General features: G+C 40.6%; 1 long non-coding RNA gene across 1 annotated transcript; it reads right to left on the minus strand.

The window, feature by feature from the left end:
• Positions 1 to 5,417: 5,417 nt before the first annotated feature.
• On the minus strand, positions 5,418 to 6,942 carry LOC117485214. Its single transcript, XR_004556208.1, has 3 exons — positions 6,829 to 6,942; positions 5,660 to 5,801; positions 5,418 to 5,519 (listed from the first exon to the last, which is right to left on the minus strand). It is a non-coding gene; the product is annotated as an uncharacterized LOC117485214 (long non-coding RNA).
• Positions 6,943 to 8,321: the final 1,379 nt, after the last annotated feature.

Raw genomic sequence — 8,321 nt, forward strand, 5'->3', positions numbered from 1 at the left:
TCATGTTCCATGTCTCCATCATCTTCATCATCTTCATCATCTCCATCAATGTTTTCCCCCTGAACTTCTTCCAGATCTGGTTCCAACTCATCTGAAAAACACAAATCAATATATTTATGTATAATTTACCTGAGTTGATTTGTCCAAGTTTAATTTCCCGTCCTTTTAGTCAATTTCCTCGTGTAGTTATATTTTTTCTGAATGTTGTTTCTGTAATGCACTTTGTAAATGTATTGGAAGATATCTATTGAAAAGGCTTTGTATTATTATTATCATTTTAATAATAATATTATCATAAGTAGTAGTAATAATAATAATACATAAATTGAGCACATACCTTCAATCTCGTCAAGAGATTTTCCTTGATATGCAGCCAAAGATCCTTTCTCCATCGCCAGTAGAAGCTTTGAGATTTTTGCAATCTCAATAGTTGCCTCTGGCAGTCGATAAAAGTCTCGATGTACCCGTATGTCATGGCCCAAGAAGTTGGCTAGTTGGTCAAGCTCATTGTTCTTAAGGTTAAGAATCTGGGACAATGTTGCAACATGCTTGCGAAGTTGTGTAGACCTGAGATACCCCGGATGTTTTGCACCACACTGACGTGCAAAAAGCCTGATGCAGTCCTGTCCCCTGTAGAAGCTGGTGGAGGGGCACTGTGATCTTCCAAATAGGAAAGGGTTGTCCTTGTGCACATTACACAAGTCTCTTTTGTCAGCAAGGAGTGTTGTTGCACTGACAACTTCAGGGTTTAACAAAATGGCAACTTTCCTTCCTCTTTTGCCCATTATTTCTACCCTACTGAAATGCTTGGCCAGCTTTTGTTCGAATGGCGAGAGGCCAACAGCAATGTCCTCATGAAGCTCAGTCTGGTCTCTTTTCATGAATGCTTCAAGTGTCATTTTTGAGACCTCTCCTGCACGGCGTCTGTTGAAGATAATGATTTGAGCTAGTGTAACTCTGGCTAGTTCTGCATAACTCTGTGAAGTCTCATTCTTTTGAAGGTTCTCCATAGCAGTAGCTGATTTCTTCTCCAGGTACTGGTGGAGGAGCTGCACATCCTTTGTAAAAGGTATTGTACACGGTTTGTTAAACTTCGACTTGGTCAAAGTAGCAAGAGCAGTGTGGGAGATAAATTCATTCCATTCTTTAGTGCACAGTTGTGTGAAACGCTCTGATGCTTTGATCATCAATTCATCTTCTGCAGCAATGGCTCTACATAGAATAATACTGCCAATCTTCTTGAGTGAATGTCCTAATTTCAGAGCCAGACTTGGTATGTGGTAGCAGTGCTTCTCCTCATCGTAACCAGCGACATCTCTGACTGCCTCAATAACTTTGTAAAAGTTGTTTGGTTTTACAGCATCTTCAAAACTGAATAAGGAACATTTGCTTCTCAAGCTCATTAAGAGCCTGCCCATTTCACGGACTTTCTGTCTGATATATTCAAATGTTGTCGAATCATTACCATGTTTATTGTAGAGTGACTGAGCCAGTTGCAGTATGAGGAAATCATTCCGTGAAACTGATGTTACTTCATCTTGCTTCATATTTCCAAGGATCTTCCACAAAACAGGAGAAATTGCTTGGGAGAAAGTTGACTCCGCAATATCAGCCAGAACTAGGACTTTGGCCCTCCCAGTTGCTTCAGTGTCTGAGATGGTCTTTGAAGGACATCTACGCATGTGGCGCCAAAGTTCTTTGCGGACAAACATGCCTTTACAATATACACAGTGCACATATCTTTTGGCATCCAGTGAGACATTTGATCTTCGTGGTGTTCGTTTTAGTTTCAGTGGTCCGCTTTGATTCTGCATTGTCTCTTGGTTATGTTGGTAATTACCTTTGTTTCGCAGCTATTCTAGTAACCGTTTTCTCTCTTTAGAATGTTTAGGGAACATAAATGCTTCAGCAATTTCAGGTTGTTCTTTCTCATGCTTCTTAAAGTGACGAGCAATCTTAGATTGAGGTTTACTGCAAACATAACAGTAATTTTTGAGGGTGCAAGAAGAGTCTTTGGGATTTGCAACACTCTCAATTGTTTCAGAACTGGATGCCATATCAGGGATGAAATCTTCATGAAGTTGGAATTTGTCAGAGGTAGTAGCAGCCGTGTCTTGGTGTTCAACATAGTTCTTTGTAGAGACAGTTTGTCACGGCCCAAACTGTGTCCCTGTGTGTCCCTGTTTGTTCCCCTGTGTGTGTGTGTGGAGGGGGTGTGGTTTCCCTTGCAGGCAGCAGCCTGAATGCACTCACCTGGCCGACCGACTCAGCTGTCCCTCATCAATACAATCAGGACACAGCATATCTACTCCAGTCTCCCAGCAACTCACCGCCAGATTGTTTTCTACACCAGTGGTATTGCATCCTCCTGGCTGCTCAATTCAGTTATCCTGTCTGCGTGTTATTCTGTACTTTTTGTAATTAGTTTCTCCTTGTGCTTCCAGTGCGATCCCTCAGCCATCGACCACCAGAGCTGCCAGCCAACCTGCCTGCTTCTTCCTTCACCATACCTGCCTGCCCTGTTCTCAGTCCAGCCTGAACTGCCTACCTCCACTCCGGACCTCCATAGTCTCCAAACCTGCCTGAGTCTCCGAACAATAAACCATTTAAACCTCTTCAGTCATTGCCTGCGCCTGGGTCCTGTTTAAAACATAATCCTAACACAGTTGGTGCAGTCTTACAATGGGGTGGCTTTGAATCCCTGATGGTGGCAATGAGATGATCCCAATCAGTATTTGCTTCAGAGTCAGGTGGGCAGTCTTCATCGACGCTGGATCCATCGCTGCTAGACGCCGTTTCAGGAATGTAGTCTTTATCACTGACGGAACCTTCATTACTGGAAAGGCAGATGTCCTTCATCTTTAAAAAAAAAATAAAGGAACACCAAGTTTGTATTTTTTTCATTATCCAAAGAAATCAGATATTTATATAAACACATTACGTACCGGTGACTCGTTGTTCTTGATGAAGCAGGTTTTGTGCCATGAAGTTGAACATACTAAAAACACAATTACACAAGAAAAATGTACTGGTAACATTTCTTGAGCATTATTTTAACATTTAATCACTGTGCATTTCACTATATAACAAAGAAGAAAGTAAGTCATTTAGAATCTAAGTTAAGTATTTGAAATTAAGTCTGTTTTATCGAAATGTTTATCATCTCAGAGTAAAAAATAAAACGGTGTTGTTTGACAGGTACTTACATTTACACGTAAAACCAATCCATTTGAGGCTTGAGACAGGTCCTCTGCAATCATGACAATTATCCAAAGAGGAAATAACTGCACTGGTGAGTTCATGATGAAACTGTGGATCAAAAATTGAACATAAACAAAATAAATATATATGTTATTTTAAGTGTGTTTGAGTGTGAAATGTGACCCAGATACTTTTAGGACATAATCCTTATGACAATGAAAAACAATAAGGTTGTCTGCTTGGACACCTTATTTTATAAAAAACACAAATTGTACTCTTCATTTTGAAAAACTCTTATTAGCATCTGACTAAGAGCAGTTGAAGTAGTATTGAAAGTATGTCCTGCCTAAATTGTGTATCTTAGGTCAAGGCGTCATCAACGCTAACAAGCTGACAGATATCCAACTTGTTTGCCATATATGTGACAAAGATTCCTCCCTTTACCAGTGTGTGAAAAAACAATGGTGATAGAGTATTATGAAGTACAACTTGCCATTTTGGTTTGTGGGGAGGACGGTGGTTCTCTCTCGGGCTCAGGGTTAGAAGCTACTTCCCGGGGAGCCTGAAATGGTAGCACAAACAAAAGACATTGTTGTCACCGTGGTAGTGGTTTGATCTGACGTGTGTGCTGCAAAGGTTTAACAGTTATGGAGGTGTGCACATGCTGGATGAAGGCAATGATCTAATGTCTAGTCATGTCAACAGGTTTTAAAATCCTCTGTCCTTACAAGGACTGCTGTGCCTACAAGACACCCTGTGACCAGACGGCCTTCATCTTTCTGTGTAGTATAACATTTAACCCGTTTCAATGTGACCCAAAGTATGGGGAAACGGAGCCCCCTTACCAAGACAATAGTCCTGGTAAAACAGCTTCAATCTATTCCAGTCAGCGACACGCAACAATGTATGGAAAAACAATACATAGAAACTTACCATCTTGTCCCCTGATACGTTTGTAGTTGTATGAAGTTCGGTCCCAGCCTCTCGTGTCCCACCACATACTTCCTGTAAATAAGTGAAAGATAGGCACGACTTTAAAACATTATCGACTCATTTCCATTAATCTATCAATGGGACACACATCTGAACATTAACACGACTTTATCCAATTCATTAGCCAGTAATGAAAATAAAAAGACATTATTAGCCCCTAAATAACATGTTGGGGCCTAAAAGCAATTTATCACAGAGCAATAATTGATAAAAAATCTACTAACACATTGACTGTTAGCATGCTATGTGTGCAGCAGCCATCAGCATATCTCATCCCAGGAAGAAAGCTGATTAGCACAGTAGGACTGTCATTTTAACCATATTACAAGTTGGTATCCTCATTTTGTTTCATGAATGCCATGGTAGCGCTGCTCCTCTGTTCCAAATACGACTACTAACTCTTACTCTGAGCATTTATCTTTTCATGGTGCAGTAAATAACAGTAGACAAACTATGGCTTAAATAATATAGAGACACATATGTTTCAGTTTCTGGAATGTGACTAATCTTTCACAGCATTAAGAAAAGTACAATACTGTCACAGGCCCAGTGTACATGTATTGTTTCCCTCTACAGCCCAACACAGAAAGTGATTGTGATATGAAGTACAACTTGCCATTTTGGTTCGTGGGGACAACGGAGGATCTCTCTCGGGCTCAGGGTTAGAAGCTACTTCCCGGGGAGCCTGAAATGGTAGCACAAACAAAAGACATTGTTGTCACCGTGGTAGTGGTTTGATCTGACGTGTGTGCTGCAAAGGTTTAACAGTTATGGAGGTGTGCACATGCTGGATGAAGGCAATGATCTAATGTCTAGTCATGTCAACAGGTTTTAAAATCCTCTGTCCTTACAAGGACTGCTGTCCCTACAGTAGGCCTACACATTTTTTGCTGAAATAAATTAAATCTGCTTAACTGAGCTGAGTGGTAGTACCATAGAAGAATAGAAGAATAGGGAGGGATGAAACCCTCTTTAATGGTCACACATGCAGAGCACACAGCACACACAGTGAAATTTGGCCTCTGCTTTTAACCCATCCTAGTACAAGGAGTCTAGTACTAGGAGCATGGAGAACAATGCAACACTTTTTCCCTGTCAGTTAAGCAATGTCCTAAAGAGAACATAACCTCACCTTTAAGCGCCAGGGCCAAGCAGAATCCCCATAGTTGTAAGTTATCTTCTCCTCTGGGAATATTTCCTTTACAGAAAATAGGCACAAGTGTGGGGTTCCCTTGACAACGATTTTTTTCACTCTGCAGTTTGGATTCCTGTGATTATCATTTGCAAGACGTCCAAGTGTTCCATCCTCTTTTGAAGCATTAATACTGCAAGACAAATAGTCCAGATACAACATCATGTATCATGACAGAAAAGCACTGAATTCATACAAGAAGTCACTAGGAAACACATAAATCTGGTAATGGTCAATTATCCATTTGAGGTAATCAATAAGCAGCAAACTCACCAAAAGTGCATTCCAGACCAGATGAAATCGAATAAGAAGATGTTATTTTTGACATCTAGATCTTCACTTACACCCAATATTCCACGGTACTCCACCACAAAAGTTGACGGTGCAATATATTCCCGTGTAAAAACACCACGTCCTACAATAGCAAAGAAAATGCATTAACATTAAACATTTACCTATACCCAATTATTTGTAAATATGTGCCATGAGTGTGTTAGATGCCTAACACTGCTATCCACACATAAGCTTCATCCAAGTTAGCCTCTGACATGTAAAGTGCCTTGCAGGTAAATACGGAGTCAAATTGTTTGATCAGCACGCACTCCTTTCTCCAATAAAGCTCCACAGTGATATGCAAAAGGTGTTGGTTAACAGTACTTTGAAACGCTTAACATAGTGATGCCAACACTGCTAGGGTTGAGGGTAGCTGTGATTTGACTATATCCAGGGGTGAGTTCACGATTATTTACTGGTATGAAGTGACACATTATTTTATATTGAATTTCATTGTAAATAATCAGAGCACTGTTTTAATCAGCATGTTCCATCTAATGTTCAGATTAGATGTTGCAACATATTAGAAAATACTTGTAAAGCAATAGTACTTTTTGTTGCCATATGTATAAACATATACAAAATAAAACGTAAAATGTCAACACAAATGTTATATTTTAAAGTTAAAAGTACCATTATTGTGCACTGTCATAATTACGAGGCTACATTGAGAGGATAGACAATGTTGTGCTATCATAAGTTCTGTTGTACACATTTGATTTCAATAAATGATCATATGCATGGTTAAAAAGGCTTCATGATATAATAATAAGGGCCGGGTAGTTTGCTAACCCTGCCAAAAAACCCTCGCACTGAGGAGAGGCTCTGTGAAACCTCCCCAAAAGTGTAGTCAAAGCATCTCTAAACACAGCGGGTGTCTGGCAGTTTAGGACACAATTGATTTGGTATACAGTGTTGTTTTTCAATGAGAGGAGCACACATTTTAAAGACATTTCCTGAAAACGTACATTGTTGAAAATACGTGAGGCTGATGGCCTAAGAGCAATGACTAAAAGGTCAGGGTTCCCTGTGTGCCCAGTTCGACCATATTGATGAAACAATGCTATACGGTCTTTGATACTACATACTGTATGAGATAAATAGCTTACCTTTAAACGTGTTGATGAACCTGGCCTCTAGGAAGGGTTTGTCTCTGCCCAGAATTATATGGTCTATTGCATCCTGTTCAGGAGTCTTTCTCCTGCTCCTTTGTGTCATCCTTGCTATTGCTAAAAAATAAAACAGAGAACAGGCTAAGTTTAATATACCAAAGCATGGTTAACAATAACATCTCTTGGGGTAAAAAGCATCTCCATTTAGAAAACACGCATTTTAAAAGTTTTTTTGCCTGCCGTCTGTCTGCAGACTTGTCAAAGCATTAATTCATGGTTTTTACTAACCGGTATCAGTATGTTGTTAATTCGGCATCATTTTGAAACGTGTATTACAATTAAATCACGGTCAAATATGTTCATTTTGTTGTAGTTGTATCCCCCTTGCCAGCGATTCTCTCTCTACATCAGCCCGACTCAGCCTGGTTGTTGGCCCGGAAAGAACCTCGATTTTATGGGGCCAGAAAAACTGTAAAATAGTACCCACTAGCCGGAACTACGCCAAGTGGAAATGCAACCAAAAACGGGCCGGGCACGGCACGCTTAAAGCGAGCTCCGCGCTGTAGTGGAAATGCGCCATAAGTTGGACGTAGCTATGCCAGACCTTAGAGTTAAGACCTCCTTTTTTACGCCCAGCTGGTGCACTCCACTCCTGTTGTGCTCTGACGGCAGTGCACCTACAGTCAACAGCTACGTCTGCATGAAACCTTCAGGTGCATAAAACTCTGCACGTTTCATTTGCAAAACACGGTAGTCCCCTCCTCCATGCATGCACAGATCATGCACTGAGGAGCCGCTCCGTTGAAACCGCATGACGGCTGCCCTCTGCCCTCTGCACGGGTGTGAGGGCTACACAGTAACACACAGCACACATCTGTCTTACCAGCATTTTTAAGACGATTATTATAGCTAGTAATCAACACACATGAGTGGGCATAAATAGTCAGCCTTTTAATATCACATTGCATTTAATTCAGTTGTAAAGCAGAAGTCATTACCATGTGGTTGATGCTAAGCTAAACTGTGCTAACTGACAGCAGAGCTAAAGGTTAATGTAACGTTTCCAGTAAAATGCAGTGTCTTGGTAGGATTAACTTACTAACTAACTTCATCCTATTGCTTTTTTTTAAACACACGAAACGCGATGGGGAGCATGCCTCGTGGCGATGCACTGAGCCGGAAAACGAACAGCTGAAGTTTTGATGCTAGGTTGTAGCTAGCCACCAAACAGTATGCCTCGTGGCGATACACTGAGCCGGACAAACAAAGTCATAAACGAACAGCTGAAGTTTTGATGCTAGGTTGTAGCTAGTCACCAAACAAACATTTAAATCCTTATATTTTGTTTAAAATACATGATAAAAATATCACTTACCAGTTTTGAAAAAAAAGTCCACTTTGCCATCAGCAATGTCTTCAGCCATGTACTCCTGCTACTGTTTCTTGGTGAGTCAATGACCGAATACTGAAAGACCACTCCCTGATGAGAA

This window comes from Trematomus bernacchii, unplaced genomic scaffold (assembly GCF_902827165.1).
Source record: "Trematomus bernacchii unplaced genomic scaffold, fTreBer1.1, whole genome shotgun sequence".
Taxonomy (NCBI): domain Eukaryota; kingdom Metazoa; phylum Chordata; class Actinopteri; order Perciformes; family Nototheniidae; genus Trematomus; species Trematomus bernacchii.